The sequence below is a fragment of the Carcharodon carcharias genome, chromosome 9, assembly GCF_017639515.1.
Source record: "Carcharodon carcharias isolate sCarCar2 chromosome 9, sCarCar2.pri, whole genome shotgun sequence".
In the NCBI taxonomy this organism is placed as follows: Eukaryota; Metazoa; Chordata; class Chondrichthyes; order Lamniformes; family Lamnidae; genus Carcharodon; species Carcharodon carcharias.
Genome location: NC_054475.1, coordinates 22,888,788 through 22,907,821, shown reverse-complemented (window position 1 = coordinate 22,907,821; position 19,034 = coordinate 22,888,788).

Here is a 19,034-nt window from a genome sequence, read left to right as displayed (position 1 = left end):
TACAGGAGGATATAGACGGGCTGGTCAGATGGGCTGATCAGTGGCAAATGGAATTTAATGCGGGTAAGTGTGAGGTGATACACTTGGGCAGGACAAACAAGGCACGGGAATACATGATGAATGATAGGACCCTGAGAAGTAATGAGGATCAGAGGGACCTTGGTGCGCATGTCCACTGGTCCCCTGAGGTTGTGGGACAGGTAGATCAGGTGGTTCAGAAGGCATATGGGGTACTTGGCTTTATTAGCTGAGGCATAGAATACAAGAGCAGGGAGGTTATGCTGGAACTGTATAAAACGCTGGTTAGGCTGGTTAGCTAGAGTATTGCGTGCAGTTCTGGAATCTGCATTATGGGAGGGATGTGATTGCACTGGAGAGAGTGCAGAGGAGATTTACCAGTATGTTGCCTGGGCTGGAGAGTTTTAGTTATGAGGAGAGATTAGATAGACTGGGGTTATTTTCCCTGGAGCAGAGAAGATTGAGGGGGGACATGACTGAGGTGTATAAAATTATGAGGGGTATAGATAGGGTAGACAGGGAGGAACTTTTCCCCTTGGTGGAGGAAGCAATAACCAGGGGGCATAGATTTAATGTAAGGGGCAGGAGGTTTAGAGGGGATGTGAGGAAGAATTTTTTCACCCAGAGGGTGGTGGGAATCTGGAACTCACTGCCTGAAAGGGTGGTAGAGACAGAATCCCTCCTAACATTTAAGAAGTACTTGGATGTGCACTTGTGATGCCATGGCATATAAGACTATGGGCCTAGTGCTGGAAAATGGGATTAGAATAGTTAGGTAACTGTTTGACTGGCGCAGACTTGATGGGCTGAAGGGCCTTTTTCTGTGCTGTAAACCTCTATGACTCTATGACCCAGCAATGTTGCAACAATAACTAATTTAACAATCATCAGTGCTATGGCTGTTGGGAGGATAATGCGGACCTCACTGTTGGCCTTAAATATCTGGCCGTGCCACCCCAGCCTCACCAACACCAGTAGACCTGGATGCATGCCACCTCTCCAGCTTAAAAGCCTCCTGCTTGAGCTGGGTTAATTTGGAGAGGTGTGCCTGGCCATCTCCAGGCCTTGCACGCTCGGAGCCATTATGAGCATTCTTCTCCTGAGAAAAAGAGAAGACCATTCATTGGGGCAAATTGCACATGGACTCTGCATGCATATGCCACACCTCAACCAGAGTGGGGCATATCAGGCCTCCAGTGCCTCCTCTCCTCGCTGCTACTGATCACTCAGACAAAGGTGGTATGCCTGCTCTCCACCCTCCCACAAAGCCCCCTTGGACACATGCTGAGTACATCACATTAGGATCCACTCGGCATTTCCTCCCATAGCAACGAGGCGCAATTACATGCAGCGTAAAGGGCAGCAGATAGTTCTTTGCCACAACACCTTGAGGCTCACCTTCCACCATCTCATCACCCTGAATAGGACATGTCCTTGAGTTCTCAGTATGCGCCTAGCTGCATCTCCTGCAGGTTGCCCCCAAACTAGTCATGTGCAACTAAGAGCAACACATGGTGCAGGAGAGAACTCATCTCCTCATGACCCACTCAGGATGATCTCAGCATGAGCACTATCTGCTTGGCCACCTAGCAAAGGAAAATGCCCTACATGGTTCAATGCAGTCACGACAGTAAGACTTTAGGGGGGGCCTCAGAGGGTAAGGCTACCTGCTGGGTTAAATGCCCAATGTCAACATGGTGCTCACCATGCCAGACTGCAACAAATCAATGAAGCGCTTGCGGCACTGGATCCAGGTGCGTCGCACCACGTCACGGGAGCTCACCACCTCTGCCACCTCTTCCCAGGCACATTTAGTCATGCAGGGGGCCTCCTCCTCCCATCCGGGGAGATCAACACCTCCCACCATGCTGCCACCTCCTCGAGGAGGGCAGCAAGGCATTCATCAGAAAAACAAGGGGCACATTGGCCCCCCACTGGCCTAGTCTAAATCCTGGCCTGCTCCTCTGCCCTTCCCTCTAGACTGGCCTGCTTACCCAAACCCCTCTGGTGCGCCCTGGAATTGACCATTGTGAGCAGCCTACAAAAGGCTGCTAGACCTTCTTTTAAACAAACTGCCGGGTCGCCATTGGACCTGGTGGTCCATGCACACCCACTGACGCCCGCACACTCCCGCTATCCACAGGAGTCGGCAAATATGCTAGGCGGGCGTTATTTGGCAGTCTAAGATTCAACAAGTGTGAAATGCCTTCTGCATCTATGCCTCAAACTGCTACCTTCAGGGACAGAAGTTAAGAGAACTCACTTTGCATTTGACTATTTAAGGTATCGTTTACTTTGCCTGGGTCTTTTAAAATTTATGTGTTTATCGTTACCTTAACAAAGTATCAGATTAACTAAGGGATTTAAACATATTTGTAGCAGTAATTGTAGACATATGTATGTGCTTACAATCTTTTATTTTATCAATAAATGTTTAACTTAGTTTTATAAAAACCTCTTAAGCCTCGGTGGTCTTATTATTACTGAATTCAAAGCCTGCATCTCAAAACATACAAATTGAAAATTACTTGTGACAGTTGTTTCAAGTTTCCCTCTGGGATTTGAACAGCTCAGCATTTACCATCTGCTGAATAATAACACTATTTGATAGTGTGAGAAAAGTGAATCTATAGGAGTTCATTATTGGACTCTGATGGGGGTCCAAATTCCACACCTTTAAATGCCTGTGAACATTGAAGTAACTAGCAGGAATATGGAATCCAGGACACTTACAAACCATGCAAGCGAACATATATTTACAAGTGCCAAAACTAAATACAATGGTGGTACACTTGTGCCACCTGTGTGCCTTCAAAACTTCTTTATCTTTTTTTTTCTATTACCATGTCTAGGTGCAGCCCTGACATCCACAGCTAAGGTGGAGGCAGCCTGCTGACTGCTATGCCCTTTTGGCTGTGATGACTTTGATAGGTGTCCTCTGGTGGCCCTGGGCCTAGAGGGCCCCGGCCTGTGAAGGATCTCCTGCTCATGTGCATGCATCCTCCTTGTCCTGACCCACTGGGGGCAATGGGATCACTGGCAGAAGAGAAGTGGAACGGCAGGGCAATCTTGGAATCTCCAGGGATGAAGCCCCCATGATGCCTTGCTGTTGCTCCTCCTTCCTGTGAGTGCCTGATGGCACCTCCCTAACTCCTTAAGAAGGGGCACCTGCAGGGAGTGCACTACACCCATGGATAGAGCAATGGAGTGCAAGGCTGAGCACATATCCGGCAGCTACTGTGCATTTGGTTGGACCTGAGTCTCCAAGGCAGCCACCACCCTTACCATGGAGGCAGCTATGGGTTTGCATGCCAGAGACACAACATCACACAGAATGTTAATGGACTCCTCCAGCCTTTGGTCCAGCCTGCGCATGGCCTCTGGCATCTCTATCTGATGTTCCTCTGCTTCTCTCTGCACCTTCATCAGGTCTGTTATAGCCAAGTCAAGAGGTTCGTCAACTGCCTTGAGCTGAGCAGGGTCCTGGTCTCCAGCAGTCCTCCAGGTGTCAGAGACCTCGGCTGTCACTTTGTCTGCCAGCTGTGGATCCGTGTTAGGGATGTGCACACCAGATTGTGACCCCAATCCTACTGTAGAAGGTGCATCAACTGTGGTGAATGTATGTCCTGGTGGAGGGTGCAGGTAAACATGGTGACAGTGCATTCTCTGAGGTTTCTGAGACATCTCCCTCAGACATGGGGTTGAAGATGGAGCTGTGGCTGGTACCTGTTGTGGACCTCCCCCTTTTCTTGTTGGCACCTGGAATGGAGAAAAGAAAGAGTTAGTGAATGTCTAAGCAGGCTCTTTAATTAAATCAATGTGTTACTCTGTGGGTGCAACTGATAACTGCGTACTGGAAGCATCCTCACTCACTTCCTGGGAGTTCAATTTTGCCTGCAGCACAGGCACAATCCTGATCCATAAGACCATAAGACATAAGAGTCTGTTCCGCCATTCAATCATGGCTGATAAGTTTCTCAACCCCAATCTCCTGCCTGCTCCCTGTAACCCTTGATCCCCTTATCAATCAAGAACCTATCTATCTCAGTCTTAAATACACTCAGTGACAAAATAGCACATCCTTCCTGAGATACGGGACCCAAAATTGCTCACAATATTCTTAATGTGGTCTGACCAGAGCCTTAGAAAGCCTCAGCAGCACATCCCTGCTTTTATATTCTAGTCCTCTTTCGAAATAAATGCCAACATTGCATTTGCCTTTCTAACTACCAACTCAACCTGCAAGTTAACCTTAAGAGAATCCTGGACTAGGTCCCTCCCCGTTAGCTCAGCAGCTGACTCCTCAAATGTCTCGAAAGCCACCTCCTGTCTTGGCTCACTCCCACTTATTGTGAGAATTTTTGGCCTGCAGAATGGCAGAAGGATTGAATGCCATCTCAATGGGTGCTTGAGAAGTTTAGGAGCATGCATGCCTATGGTAGCTCCAGAGCCCTTCCCAGCAAAGTGATTAATAATTAGGATGTCCTGCAACTTATAGAATATTAAGAGCATGAAGTAGCTGGCATACATTCACTCACATATTCCATCTGCTGATGAGTGCTGCCATTCAAACTCCTGTCTGACACCCCTATGCACTTGCACACTTACATTGTCTGATGCCCTTATGAGTGTCACTTTGCAGTGAGTAGAAAATGCCACTTAACTTGGCAGAGTGTAGTAGAATGTTCCTTCCTCTTGCACTACTGAGCGGTTGTTGGATGGGCCCCACAGGTGCTAACCTCCACTGCAAGGCCGCTATGGCCTGATGTGAGGGCCTCCTGCTGTCATCCCTGAGAAACAGCATCTCCAGCCTTTCCAAGGCAGCATGGATGAGGATCTCCAGGGAGGCTTTATTGAATCATGGGGCCACACATTGTCTTCTCTGGGACATCCTGGTTTTGGCAGAAGCTTGCATAACAGCCAGACTGATGCTCCTGACCTGCAGTGAATGAATAGCTGTCCAGATGCACTGGACCTGCAAACCCATGAGGAAAGGCAGGGGCAGTGACTTCTTGAACACCCCTGCCATGATATTCGCTGAGCACCTCGAAGATGCATACGTAATGAACTGAACAGTGCAAGATCACACATGGTCAGCCAACTCACCACCCCCCTCAGAGGAAATCACGCCAATTCTGCTTCCGCCACCAAACTTAGATTCCAGAATGCAAGATTCCATCAATGTTTTTGATCTGTTGCAATTTGTTGAGAAAAGTTTTTGAATTGAGGTGGCTTCATCACTTTATCAGGAACAACATTTTCCTTCTGAGTATGCATTCTTATAATGAAATGGGTAGGTGGCATGCATTTGGAACTATAAAATAAATAATAAACCTAATTTTGGAAAGTGATGAGCATGTAAAATTAAACCATCAAGCTCTTGGTTACACTAAGTTACTAAGAAGCTCTGAATTTCAATTTTTCGAATTCTTTTCAAAAGTCAAGAGAACCAAGAACAAAGTCAACATTCCCATGTTAACGAAAAATTCCACAAAACATTCAATATTTATATAACATGACAGGTTGACTTTAACAGTTATGAGAAAAAAATCAATCCCCATCTTTTCATTATATTCTCAAGTTAACAAAGTATTACACACCATTTCTACAGGTCGATTGTGATGGTACAAATACATTGGGCAGCATTTTCCCGCCGTTGGGGGGGTTGGGCGGGAGCAGGCAGGTTCCCAATCGACGCCCCGTGTCAGGGGTGCACCGCCATTTCACGTGGGTGGGCCAATTAAGTCCTGCCCAGCATGACGTCTGCCTGGAAGCGCTGTGCACTTCCTGTGTGGGCAGGGAGGGATTCCCTGAGCAGGTCTGTGCGCTCTTTCGCACATGCACACCGAAGAGAACACAAATCTCCCTGAGGCAAAGTGTTACCTCAGGGAGATCGATTGAACTTTTAAAAATTTAATAAAGGTAAGAAAAAATTTTCCTGACATGTCCCCTCAGGTGACACTGTCACATGAGCTGGTACACGTCCTTTACTTTTATTTAAAAATTTTCCGAACATCTTAAATCGCTCATGAAACCTCATCCCACCGGTGGATGAGGTTTCATGCTTTTTGGAAGGCCACCTGGGCTCCTCGCATGCCCGCCAACCTTAAGGTTGGACGGGCAGGTCCATTAATCATTTTAATTACTTTTTTAATGGCCTTAATAGGCTGTTGACAGGTCAGCTGGCACGCAGCCGACTTGGCTGCGCACCCACCAAACTGAAAATCTAAATGACACGGGGCACATCCGAATTCACTCCACATCATTTTACGTGTCAGCGAGTGGGCCCTGCCCCCGCTCGCTGAACGGAAAATGCTGCCCATTATTTTCACCACACTGAATTACATTTCTGCCAACTATTTCAAAACCTTTCTTACAGTTGTAGGTAATTGTTTCCCTGAACTGGCACATAGGTCTAAATCCTGCTACTATTCAAGAATTTTCAGGTATTCTAGGATGATTAAACCTAACTGACAAGAAAACAATACATTAGTCTCCATTAGATAGCTGTGTGTACTTCTCATACTTTTAGAAGGTTCATCTTAAATGATGCTTCAATATTTCTTTCCTTCTAAAATGTATTTTCAACAATCAACAAGAAAACATTTTGCGGGCAAGGGATCTTCTGTACAGTTCTACAGAATGATGTAAACAAAAAGGTATTTCTGAACTGCATAAAATAAGGAAGAAAATGGTAACTACAACATTTGCATTCTGAATTCCCCTAATCTGGCCTTGTGCCAAATGTTTGTCATTTTTTCAGTGAACAGGTCTAGCAAATTTGACTTTTATTTTTAGTAACTTCAATTGTTATCCTCTGTCCAAATGTCCAACATAGTTCGGAGTATTTTGAATCATCTCATCTACACTATCTTCCAATATTACTTAGAGATGTTTTCAAATCTTTCTTTCCTTTAGACTGTAAAGTTTAAGGCCCAGATTTTCGTCCTGGGGTCAGCTGCGCAGAGTTGGGCGATTTCCTGGCTCTGCAAACCCGACCTTTAAAAATGTCTGCTGTGGGTTGGATTCGGGGTGAGTGGGGGAGGCAGTGGGCTTAAAGAGGAGTCAGGGTGGCCCCGGAATGAGTGCAAAGGATGCAGGGTGCGGAGACAGGCTGGGTGCAAGGCCCGCCTCTGTGCTCCAGCAATGTGTTTAAATAAATAAAAAATAAGAATAAAACATTTGTAAAACCCCTCCAGCCCTCACCCATCCTTAACCCTCCACAGACTCCCTATGCCATCTGCATGCCAAATCACCTAGTATCTATAAACAGTTTCTAGACAGCTTTGACAATTCCTGGACAGTTTTGACACTTTCTGGACAGCGTTGACACTTCCCTGACAACTTTGGCAGCTGGACAGTTCTTTAACAGTTCCCTGACAGCTGGACAGTTCCATGACAGCTTGACAGTTCCAATGAGTTTATGGGTAGAATCTTCGGCTCGGCGAGCAGGGGCAGGGCCCGCTCACCGAGGCATAAAATGATGTGGGGGGGATGTCGGGCGTGCGTCCCGACGTCACCACGCATCATTCAGATTTTCAGTTCGCCAAGCACACAGCCTAGTCGGCTCCATGCTCACCTAACTGTCAAAGGCCTATTGAGGCCATTTGGCAATCAATTAAATCATTGACCTGAGCTGCCCGTCCAACCTTAAGGTTAGTGGGCAGGCTAAGAGCCCAGGCGGCCTTCGCATTCTTCATGGAACCACATCCATGGGTGGGATGAGATTTCATGAATGTTTTTAAAGTGTTGGAAATTTTTTTATTAACATTAATGGACATGTCCCAGCTCATGTGACAGTTTGACATGAGATGACATGTCCTTAAAACTTTTTTCTCCCTTTATTCAAAGTTTTATACGTGAAACTAATCTCCCTGAGGCACCTCTGTAATGTTGGGCCGGCCTTAATTGGCACACCCACATAAAATGGCGGCACCCAGCTGATTGGGAGTGCCAATCGGTTGCGCACCCACCCCCGCACAACCACCCTGATGGGGAGAAAACTCTCCCCATATGTAAAAAGTGCATAATCATGTTTAATTTTAACAATCCTAAAGGGTGCCTTACCTCTCCCAAAAAGTGTCTTACCTTTTTCAAAGGGTGACTGACCTGTCTCCCAATTCCAAATCCCTCGATTGATGCCTGTGAATGAGGTTAGATTTCTGGCAAACCTGACAGCATTTGCTGGGGGTTTCTCTTTAGGCATGAGAGACGCATGGAAGTCCAGTTTAATCCCTGAGTCACCATTAAATCTGGTGGGTTCAGGGATAATTGCTTTCAAGTAACCTGTTAATGAGCTTAACTGCCTTCCCTGGTTTCCTGGTCAGGCCCTTCCCACTGCTCACCAATTGTGGGACAGTTTTCCTGCCACCAGGAGATGGGTGCACAGCATCCGACGGGATCCCGAGAGCCTGTCACCATCTTGCCCACTTAATTAAATTGTCCTGTGGGCTCCATTAAATTCTGCCCTACATATCAGAAAGTATAGAGGTAGCATCAAGTAATGTTACAGGTCTAGTAATCTGGACTACCAAACCAGAAGCCTGGACAAATGCTCTAGAGTGGTCTGCGAAGGCTCTCAACGTGACCCAATGTGGACTGGAAGATTCTGAAAGGAGCTGCTCCTCCAATCACAGGCCGCTCCTCTCCCATGTTTGATGCTCACTAGTGAGCCTGTCAGTAACAAGTGTGGGAAAGAAACAGTCTGAGATTGGAGCAGCAGTGAACTCTCACGGCGGTGAATGAGCAGAGGAAAAAGAGAGGATTTCAAGGAGGGGGAGAGACAGAATGAGAGGCTCCATCGGAGCCCGTAGGAATAGAGAGCCTGCGGGACCAGGAGAGGGAGAGAGAGGCTGCGGGGCCCAGTGGGGGGAGAGAAACCCAGCAAGGCCCAGGGGAGAAGAGGCTGTGGGGCCAGCGGAAGAGAGAGCCTGTAGAGCCCGGGGACGGGGACGGAGTTGGGGGTGGGATTGTGGTGTGGAGAGATAGCTGCCGGTGGGTGTGTGTGAGATAGAGGGAGTGTGTGTGTGAGTGAGAGGGAGAATGTGTGTTTCTGTGTGTGAGAGGCAGAGAGAGTGTTTGTGCTTGTATGTGTGTGTGAATGAGGGAGAGAGAGTGTGCATATGTCTGGCTAACTCCCAGTCTGACTTGCCCTCATCCCCACATAAGAACACATACAGTGAGTGAGGGTATGAGTGACTGTGCAAATGAGTGAGTGCCCTGAGACTGGAAGTGAGCCAGGCACATACATTCTGACACATACATGTCTACTGCATTTGCTGCTCCCAATGCAGTCTCCTCTACATTGGAGAGACCAAAAGCAGACTGAGTGACCGCTTTGTGGAACACCTTCGGTCTGTCCGCAAGCATGATCCAGACCTCCCTGTCGCTTGCCATTTCAACACACCATCCTGCTCTCATGCCCACATGTCCATCCTTGGCCTGCTGCAATGTTCCAGTGAAGCTCAACACAAACTGGAGGAACAGCACCTCATCTTCCGACTAGGCACTGTACATCATTCCAGACTGAATATTAAGTTCAACAACTTCAGTTCATGAACTCTCTCCTCCATCCCCACCCCTTTTCCAATCCCCCTTTTACCAATAATTTATCATTTTTAAAATATATTTTTCTTTTCCCACCTATTTCCATTATTTTTAAACTTATTTCCATCATTGTTTTATCTCCACCATTTAACCTATTTCAATCCCTTCCCCCCACCCCACCCCCACTAGGGCTATCTGTCACTTGCTCATCCAGCTTCCTACCCTTAATGTCACCATTAGCACATTCCTTAGCTAATATCACCACCTTCAACACCCTTTTGTCTTTTTGTCTATGATATCTTTGGCAATCTCTTCTTTGCCTCCACCTATCACTGGCCCTCTATCTAGCTCTACTTGTCCCACCTCCCCTTAAACCAGCTTATATTTCACCTCTTCTATTTTTCCTTAGTTCTGTTGAAGAGTCATACGGACTCGAAATGTTAACCACGTTCCTCTCTGCAGATGCTGTCAGACCTGCTGAGTTTTTCCAGTTATTTTTGTTCTTGTTTGTGACATACATTCTGACCCTCTCACCCTCTAACAGTCATCTTCATTAATTACTTTTTTAAACTATCAATTTATTGCTTTGACATTGATTTATTTCTGCTCTGCAAGTTGCTTCCATTCTTCATAGCTCAACCTTTCTTTTGAAATTCAGGTTTAATGTTTTGCCAAACCTTATCTTTCTGGAGTTTGCTTACTGGCCCCTTAAGTGAGAAAAAAATAGAAACATGAACCCACCCCAATGCGAAAAGGTTGGAAAAGCCTGCTCAAGAGGCATAAATTCCAATCCCTCAATGGCAGCCAGAGGAATTTAATTGAATTAATTAATTTGAAAGACAAAACATGTCTCAGTGTTTATGATCATGAAACTACTGGATTGTCGTAAAAACACATCGGCTTCATTAATGCCCTTTAGGGAAAGAAATCTGCTGTCATTACCCAGCCTTCCCTAAGCTGCCCTGTGAAATGGCCAAGCAAGCCACAACGGTAAAACTCGAATAAGAATAAAACCGAACAGACCACCAAATATAACAAATGTCCCAAGTTGACTCTGCAAAGTCCCCCTCACTAACATCTGGGCACTTGTGCAAAAATTGGGAGAGCTTTCCCAGACTAGATAAACAACAGTTTGAAACTGGCATGAATCTGTGAGAATGGGAATGTCCTATAGACTTCTATCACCATACCTGGTTTGTCTTATTGGTTGGATGGACCTCCAGTCAGTAGAGTGTGGTCTTGCAAGTCCTCAATTGTTAACTCTGGATTCCAAAGTCTCATGACATCAAATCAAACTTGGAAAGGAAAACCTCCAGCTGATTATCGCCCTCCCTCAATTCATTAATTAACACTCTTCTGGGCTCCAGATATGGTCATCAGTGTTGAAACAATTAAAATTGGGGATGCTCTAAAAGCCAGATTTATAGAAGTGCATTTATCTCTGAGATTTATAGGATTGAAGGTGATTAAAGAGTTACGGAGCGATGAGGACTTGGAGGAATTATATCTTCCATATTAAGGTGATGATGATATATTCAGCTGACAAGTGCACAAGTTATCGCTGAAACTAAGGTTGTTCTTGATTTGTATGTAGAAGGTGAGCAACAAAGCAATGATAGTATAAAACCAGAAATTGCAGGAAATACTCAGCATCAAGCAGGCAGCATCAGAGAAACAGAGTAAACATTTCAGGTCAATGATCAGATCTCAAGTAAAATAGTAATGAAATAGGTTTTGAACAAGTGGAAGTGGGAAGAGGGCAGGAAGAACAAAAGGAAACCAATTATGGTGATAGATTTGAAAAGCTCTGATGTGAATTTTAAAATCGAGGTGCAGCTTAGTCAGGAGTCAATAAGGTCACAAGCACAGGAGTGACAAAAGAATGGGACTTGCTGCAAGTTAGGGCACAGATGATCTCAAGTTTACGGACAGTAGAAAATGTAAGGCTGGCCAGGAGTGCTTTGGAATAGTCAAATCTATAAAAAGGCATGGATGAAGATTTCAGCAGCAGATGAGCTTAGCCAGGGCAGAGTCAGGCAATGTTACAAAGATAAAAATAGCCTGTCTTAGTGATGGTGTGGATGTTTTGTGGGAAGCTTATCTGAGTGGTCACATTTTTCTAAAAATTCATTTTGCGGGATGTGGGCGTCACTGGCTAGGCCAGCATTTATTACCCATCTCTAATTGTCCTTGAGGAGGTGGTGAGCTGCCTTCTTGAATTGCTGCAGACAATGTGGTGTAGGTACACTCAGTGCGTTAGGGGGGTATTTCGATGGTTTTGACCCAGCAACAGTGAACGAATGGCGATATATTTCCTAGTCAGGATGGTGAGTGGTTTGGAGGGGAGCTTCCAGGTGGTGGTATTCCCATGTATCTGCTGCCCTGGTCCTTCTAGAAGGTAGAAGTCGTATGTTTGGAAGCTGCTGCCAAAGAAGCCTTGGTGAGCTTTTGCGGTGCATCTTGTAGATGGTACACACTGCTGTTACTGTTTGTCGGTGGTGGAAGGAGTGAATATTTGTGGATGGGGTGCCAATCAAGCGGCCTGCTTTGTCCTGGATGGTGTCAAGCTTCTTGAGTGTTGTTGGAGCTGCACTCATCCAGGCAAATGGAAAGTATTCCATCACACACCTGACTTGTGCCTTGTAGATGGTGGATAGGCTTTGGGGAGTCAGGAGGTCACACAATTCCTAGCCTCTGACCTGCTCTTGTAGCCATTTGTAGTATTTATATGGCTAGTCCAGTTCAGTTTCTGGTCAATGGTAACCCCCAGGATGCTGAGAGTGGGGGATTCAGCGATGGTAATGCCATTGAATGTCAAGAGGCGATGGTTAGATTCCCTCCTTTTGACAAACGGAGTGCAGCTGACTAACTGAGTGAAGGCTTGGAGTTTGGTGAGAGGGAAGTTCTACGTGTTAATTTTGTTCTTGAATTTTGCTCTTAAAATCTAATCTAGTGTGTAATTAGCAGTAACTGGAAAGAACTGTGTAAGCAGGCTAAGTCCTTTTGTTCTTGCAGTTTAGACAGGGTAAAATCACTCTCAGATGTAGCAGCTGAGAAGTTAATTAACTGGTTGAATCAGGTTACTGTAGCCCCAAGTTCAGTTTACTATAACTTCAGGGTTCTTTAATGTAGCCTTGGTAAACAGAGCGCAGCTGATTAACTGAGTGTAGACTTGGAGTTTGGTGAATGGGGAGAAGTTGTTCATTTCCTCTTTCTATCGTTCTCATCCCATAGAGATTGGTTCTTGCTCTACTACTTGGAAAGGTTTGGTGATTATCTGCTAAGTGGATAAGTTCTATTCTACCCCCAAGGTTTACAAAAGTACACAATTTGGTGGTAAAGTTAATAAAATATTTCAGAAAGCAACATAAATAAGTGATTAATGTAATTATTTAAAACACATTAAGGGTGTAGCATGTGGAAGCTCCTGGGTAGTATTGTGATCCAGGGAAAACACGACTGCAGTAGGTGTTTGAGGCTCGAGGAACTTTGGCTCAAGAGTAATTGAGATGGAGGCTGAGCAGCAGACTCTGCGACACATCAGGGAGGGGGAAAGTTACTTGGATGCTTCATACCAGGAGGCAGTCACATCACTTAAGATAGGGTCTTCTGAATTGGTCAGTGGCCAGTGACAGGAGGGTGTGACTGCAAGTGAGGCAGGTAAATGGACCCAGAGGGCAAGACTGCAGGAGTGTGAGCCTCTGCAATTGTCCAATAGGTATGAGGTTCTCTCAGCTTGTTTGGATGAGAGTGGTGGCTGCAGGGTGGATGAGAAAACTGACCATGGCACCATGGTATAGGAAGCCATCCAAGTAGGGGGAGCAAAAAGGAATGTAGTGGTAGTAGGGGACAATATACTAAGGGGGATTGACGTTCTCTGTAGCAAAGAGCGAGAGTCCACAGCTTTGATGCTTGCCTGGTGCCAAGGTTCGGGACATCTGCTCGGGGCTAGAAAGGAACTTGCAGTGGGAGGGAAGGATCCAGTAGTCACGATTCATGTAGGTACCAATGACATAGGCAGGAAGGAGATTCTGCATAGTGAGTGTGATGAGCTAGACACCAAATTAAGAAGCAGAAGCTCAAAGGACATAATTTCTGGACTATTACCTGAGCCACATGTGAATTGGCATAGCACAGATAAGATTGGAGAAATGAATGCGTGGCTCAAAGACTGGTGTGAGAGAAATGGGTTCCAGTTTGTGGGGCACTGGCACCAGTTTTGGGGGAAGTGTGATCTGTACCATTGGGATAGTCTACACCTGAACCGTATTGGTGAGCCGCCTAACTAGGGAAGTAGAGAGGGTTTTAAACTGAATAGTGGGGGCAAGGGATCAAATTTGGGAAGGTGTGGTAAACCAAAGAATAGAAACATGGCAAGAGAGCAAGGTATTAATATAGGAAATGATAAACAGACTGTTACAGATAGAGAATGTGTATGGGGAACTGATAATGGAAAGTAGGGAGATGGCAGATGAATTAAGCAGGCATTTTGCTTCGGTCTTCACTATAGAGGACACAAGTAACATCCCAGAAATAGCTGTAAGTCAGGAAATGGAAGGGAGGGAGGAACTTGGCATAATTACACCAGGGAAGTGGTATTGAGCAAATTGTTGGAGCTGTGGGCTGACAAATCCCCAGGTCTGGATAGACTTCACCCTAGGTTCTTGAAAGAAGTGAGATAGTTGATGCACTGGTTTTAATTTTCCCAAATTTCCCAGATTCAGGGAAGCTTCCATTAGATTGGAAAATAGCAAATATAACTCCTTTATTCAAAATGGGAAGGAGACGGAAAGCAGGAAATCATAGGCCAGTTAGCCTAACATCTGTCATGGGGGAAATGTTAGAAGCTATTATTAAAATTGCTATAACAGGGCACTTAGATAAATTTAAGGCAATTCAAGGCAATCAGGCAGAGACAATATGGTTTTGTAAAAGGGTTTAACCAATTTATTGGCATTCTTTGAAGGAGTCACATGTGCTTTGGATAAAGGGGAACCAATGGATGTACTGTAGTTTGAGGTCGAGAAGCGATTTGATAACGTGCTACATCAAAGGTTATTGCAGAAAATAAAAGCTCATGGTGTAGGGGGTAAAATTGGTATGGAAGGAAGATTAGCTAGCTGACAGGAAGCAGAGACTAGGAATACATGTGTCTTTTTCTGGTTGGCAAGATGTGACGAGTGGTGTACCACAGGGATCAGTGCTGGACCTCAAATTTTTACAATTTATATAAATGATTTGGATGAAGGGACCAAAGGAATGGTAAACTATGAAGAGGATGTACGAAGGCTACAAAGTGACATAGATAGATTAAGTGAGTGGGAAAAGATCTGGGAAATGGAGTATAACATGGGCAAATGTGAAATCGTTCATTTTGGCAGTAAGAATTAAAAGAAGCTTATTATTTAAAATGGTGAGAGATTGCAGAGCTCTGAGATTCAGAGGGATCTGGATGTCCTAGTGCATGAATCACAAAAGGTTAGTATGCTGGTACAGCTGGTAATTAGGAAAGCTAATAGAATGTCCTCATTTATTTGATGGGAATGGATTACAAAAGTCTGGAGATTATAGTTCATTTGTACAGGGCATTGGTGAGAACACATCTGAAGTATTATGTACAGTACTCCTTATTTATAGAAAGATGTAAATGCATTAGAAGCGGTTCCGAGAAGGTTTACTAGACTAATACCAGGACTGGGCAGTTTATCTTATGGGGAAAGGCTGGACAGGTTAGGCTCATATCCACTGGAATTTAAAAGAGTATGAAATGATTTAACTGAAACATTTAAGATCCTGAGGGATCTTGACAGGGTGGATGTGGAGTGGATGTTTCCTCTTGTGGGAGAATCCAGAACTGGGGTTCACTGTTTAAAAATAAGGGTTACTCATTTAAGAGAGATGAGGAGAAATTTTTTCTCTGAGGGTTGTGAGTCTTTGGAACTTTTCCTCAAAATGTGGTGAAAGCAGAGTCTTTGAATATTTTTATGGCAGAGCTAGATAGATTCTTGATTAGCAAGGGGGTGAAAGGTTATCAGGGGTAGGCAGGAATGTGGGGTTGAGGTTACATTCAGATCAGCCATGATCATATTGAATGGCAGAGCAGGCTCGATGGACTGAGTGGCCTACTCCTATGCCTAATTCGTATGTATGTCATTGCCTGGCACTTGTGTGATGTGAATGTTGTGTGCCACTTATCGGCCAAAGCCTGGATATTATCCAGGTCTTGCTGCATTTGGACACGGACTGCTCCAGTATCTCAGGAGCTGTGAATGGTGCTGAACATTGTGTAATCATCAGCGAACATCCCCCATTCTGATCGCATGATGGAAGGAAGGTCATTGATGAAGCAGCTGAAGATGGTTGGGCCTAGGGCACTACCCTGCGGAACTCCTGCAGTGATGTCCTGGAACTTAGATGATTGACCTCCAGCCACCACAACCACCTTTCTTTGTGCTAGATATGACTACAACCAGCAGAAAGTTTTCCCCCTGATTCCAATTGACTCCAGTTTTGCTCGGGCTCCTTGATGCCACACTCGGTCAAATGCTGCCTTGATGTCAAGGGCAGTCACTCTTGCCTCACTTGGGTTGATTGTAAGCTGCTGTTGGCTGGGGATCAGACTGGCTCCTAGAAAAATAGGAGCTGTAATTCTTCACAAGGAAGAAAGAGTTTGAAGGATTTTGTGACTGAGTGTGATCACTAAAATCTGAATGGATTGCTAAGCCAATTCATAAGATATATCTTAGTTGTATCTGCCATTTAATGTGCAGTTTATAGTTTATACTTGACCACAACTTGCCTGTTAATTCATGTTTAACTTGTGTTAATTCTGGATGTTAGATTATAGGATGGATGGTGTTTAGTGTTTGCACTGTTGACCCTTGTGCCGTAAAAATTCTTCTGTTTTAAACTGTGGAATCATGTGGCTTCATTCTTGAAATAGATAACTGGGATTTCATATTTCTTCTTTGTTTAAAAAAGTACTGAGCTCAACCAGATTGTAACAATACAACTTTAAAATTAAGAGAGATAAAGCAGAAGGAAGAACAAATTGCTTTGCACAAATTTGTGATGCTTTGGAATTCACTTCTAGGGTTAGTGATTGAGACAGAAAAAATGGCAAACATTAAAGATTAGACTGAATGAAGGGATATAGGAACAGGGTGAGTACATGTGATAAGAACTATTTTGTCTGCATGGAGGGTAAACATCAAGATGGACTGGTAATGTTAAATGTTTTAACATCTATGTATTTTTGTATTAAAGGGACTATATAAATCCAAGCTTTTGATAATTTGCGAGTTGAACAAGGGACCGCATACTAGAAAAAGCATATTTGGGATTGGTATCAGGAAATTCTTTGGCATATAGAATAACAGTACATGAAAGAGAGAGAAAAAATAGTGTCTTCATGGCTTAAAGATGTCCCAAAGCACTTCACAGCTAATGAAGTAACTTTGAAGAACAGACACCATTATAATATAGAGAGACATGGAAGAACTTGAACACCGCAAGATTTCCACAAAGGGCGATAAAATTAATGACCAGATAATCTGTTTTAATTCTATTGATTGAGGAATAAATATTGTCCAGGATATGTGGAAAGCTGCCCTGCCCTTTTCAACTTATGCCATGAGATCTTTTATGTTCATCAGGGGGTATACAGGTCTTAATTCAACAATTCAAAAGATGGCACTTCCAATAGTGCAGTACTCCTTCAGTACTGCACTGAAGTGTCAGCCTAATTTATGTGCTGAAGTATACTGGATGGGCCCTGAGGCCACACCAAGAGTGAGTGCTACTACTGAGCCAAGGCTGATAATAGACTCCTAGACAGAACTGTAGGAAACCATCCAAAATAATTTGTTGAAACAAAATGTTGAAATGAATTTAGAATCATTCTGGATGGATGAAGTAAAATTAAACGAATGGCCTTTCTCACCCAGAATTCACTTGTAGCCTTGCAATCACTGTTGAAACAAAAAGTTGTCCTTTTTCTTGGACTATCTGCCAGAAGGCAAATCCGACCCACGGAGCCATGACCTCCACCATGGGTAGGACAATGAGGCAGGTCCCAAATCCACCCCAATGAGAATGGAGATTAAACGCTGTGCTGTTGAAGCCAATCTGATACATACTGGCTCTCCAGCCAACTGAGCCAACCAGCCTCCCAAGGATTTTGAGTTTAGGCAACATAGACATGTAGCTTGGAACTATGGATAGTGATGGTAGAGTCTCCAATTTATTTCAATCACATGGCTGACCAGGAATCTCTCCTGCTCTTACCCTGTGCCATTGGTGTATGCTGGAAGGATTTACAAGTTAATACTCTGCCTGCTTGCTGTGTTATAAATGCACCTTCCTTGCCATCAACTTGAACTCCAAGCTTCTTGCTCAGAGGCAGGGATGTTACCCACTGCACCACAAGACCGCCAACAATAAAGTTAACACAGGAATATGTTAGGCCTATTAAAATAAGTGAAATCAGGACAACAAAAATGAGACCAGCTATACAAGAAATACGTTGAAGGCAAAGGAAGTGGACCATATATACTGAGAAAGCAATCCACAAAAATTAAGACTTACATTCATATAGCGCCTTTCATGACTCAGAATATTCGAAAGCACTTTACAGTGAATGGAGTACTTTTTGAAGTGTAGCCACTTTCATAATTTAGAAAACACTGGCTTTGTAAATAGGGCTTAAATAAGTCTCAGGGCTTACGACAAGGTGCCTGCTCAAGAATAAGAGAGGACAGAATACATTCTGAAGATGTATGAAGATGTATGTTAGTGCTCAGGTCCAGGTTCAACAAATACAATGTGTGATTTGTTTATGACTCAGTGCCTCAAGGAAGCCCCAAGAGGCTGTTCTCAAGTGGCTAATGGTAAATGCACCTCTAGGTAATAAACTACTTAGAGTTGATATGATTTGGATTCAGAACTGCACAGGACCTATACACAAGCATAGAGAGGCACATTATCAAGGTCTGACAAGAACCTCTCTGAAGTAGATCAGAAATTTGATTAGAGGAACAGGGGGAAACTAGAAAATAGTATTGTTGTAGATGCAAAAGATGAAATAGGAAGAGATCTGGAGTATTATTTGATTGGTATCCAATATCAACTTACCAAACAGTAGTTATATAAAAAATGTTTAATTGTGTTGCAAAGATAATTAATTATAAGTTGTAAAAGAGCATTTTAAAACTGCACAATATGTTGGTTAGACCTGTTTTAATCCTGTAGTCCGTTTCGGTCACCAGGGCATGATTTTGCTGTCGGCATGCGGAGGCGGGCCCGACACGCCAACGCGTAAAATGACGCATGATGATGTCAGCATGTGTCCCGACGTCATTGCGCACCATCACGATATTTCGTTCAGTGGGCGTGCGCTGGACTTGACTGCGCGCCCGCTGAAATGTTAAGGGCCTATTAAGGCCATTAAGAAAGCAATTATTGTCATTAGT